This window comes from Apodemus sylvaticus, chromosome 7 (assembly GCF_947179515.1).
Source record: "Apodemus sylvaticus chromosome 7, mApoSyl1.1, whole genome shotgun sequence".
Taxonomy (NCBI): Eukaryota; Metazoa; Chordata; class Mammalia; order Rodentia; family Muridae; genus Apodemus; species Apodemus sylvaticus.
In genome coordinates, this window is record NC_067478.1 from 36,918,538 (window position 1) to 36,920,338 (window position 1,801).

The following is a 1,801-nucleotide window of genomic DNA, read 5'->3' on the forward strand; positions in this document are numbered from 1 at the left end:
GAATTGAAGAAATATTTCCAACTGGATGTTTATTGCAGCATTCCCAAGTATCCACTGTGTGATGCCTAAGGAAATAGCTCACGATCAAGTTTACAGTCACTGAGATATTGACCTGCTGCTTTAAGATCATGATTGCATTCACTCTGCTCAGTCTGTACAGCTGTGTCAGCTCACCACAACCTTCACAGAACAGAGCAACCTCAATGGATTGGCAAAACAATACATTCACATACAGCCCACAAAAAAAAAAATGTACAAGAATCAACTCTGCAGGACATACTAGATGCTTTCCTGATCACTAGACAAATTAACAGGGACAGCCAGGGCCATGGAGACCCCATCTCAAACATCCCAGTACTAATACTGTGCATTTTCTTCTTGTCTCTGCCTTTTCTAGATGTTTACCACATCTAGTTTTCATTCTCAAGTCTTGTGTCACTGGCCCTAAAAATAAGAAACAAAGAAACACAGGCATTACATTACTGCCAAAATTAAAACAGAACACAACAGACCTTTGTAATGGTCCATCTCAGAAGCCAGATCCATAGTTGTGGTTTTTCAACAGGAATTAAGGTTCAGGATAGGATTATCATAGACTAGACTAACTTCATTAAGTTCAGCACAGGGCTGGAAAGATGGCTTAGCGGGGAAGAGCACCAACTGTTCTTCCAAATGTCCTGAGTTCAAACACCAGCAAGCACCTGGTGACTCACAGCCATCCTTACACAGATCTGATGATGCCTTCTTCTGGTGGGGCTGAAGACAGCTTCAGTGTACTTCCACATAATAATAAATACATCTTTTAAAAAAGTTCAGCAGAAAACAAACCAGAGAAGCACACACATGCACTCCTCCTCTAGGATCTTTACAGGCCACAGACATCCCAATGGGTTGGTATTCCCCGCTGGCAGAAAGAAAGAAGTACCAAGACACACTATTAATATGAACTGCATAAAAAGAGTAAACAAGACCACTGCACTAAAGCACAATGGTCTTCTCTCAGAAGCTGTATTTGTCTTCAGGTCATCAACTTCTGGATATAGTTCATCACTGTTCAGACCATGGTTGCCTTTGGTTTGCCATCACTATTTCAGAAAACATTTAAGGGAAGCTGATTCTATTTCAGAACGGTAAAAATGTATGCTGACAGAATATAAATCTAGGTTTCTTATATAACTTTTTAAAGACTCAGGTTTTAATCAAGTTACTTTCTGTTATGAATTCTCTTGGATGCTTTGGCTCCCCTCCATCTAATGAAAGGAAACAAATTATAAGCATCACACACCACTTCCTATTTCTCTAATACTTCAATTAGAAAACTAAACTATATTGCTCTTACCTTCGCATCTTTTTGCAACTGTTTTGACCACAGGAAGAATGATGTCACCATTGTTTAGGTGAAAGGATTCATGTGCATATAATCGGGTTTCTCTTGGGCGTCACCAGTATCTTCTGAACAGCACAAAAGGCCTAGCATATTTTTCTGCAAACCCTGCTGTGTAAGAACCCAGCCAAGATGGGACCAAGGAACCAGAAAGCAAGCAGCCTTCAACCAGGCTGTCCAGTCCCAATCTCCCCACGGCCTAGGCTCTAGTCCTGAAATCTCTTTTGCTGTGGCACATTTTCCCTAGGAGGTTTCCATGGGTACCCTGCTCCACAGACCCGGAGCCTCTAAATTCATGCATGGCCACATTTCGGGTTGGTCATCCAAGCACTTAAACCACACACCTACAGAAAAGAAGGAATGCTCAGCCTTCCAAGCAGCTCTCATTATACCTTCAGTTGAGGGAAATCGAGGCTG

At 41.8% G+C, this 1,801-nt stretch overlaps 1 non-coding gene across 1 annotated transcript; it reads right to left on the minus strand.

Annotated features, from left to right (window-relative positions):
- Positions 1 to 526: 526 nt before the first annotated feature.
- Positions 527 to 598, minus strand: LOC127690294 (small nucleolar RNA SNORD50). Its single transcript, XR_007979022.1, has one exon. It is a non-coding gene; the product is annotated as a small nucleolar RNA SNORD50 (small nucleolar RNA).
- Positions 599 to 1,801: the final 1,203 nt, after the last annotated feature.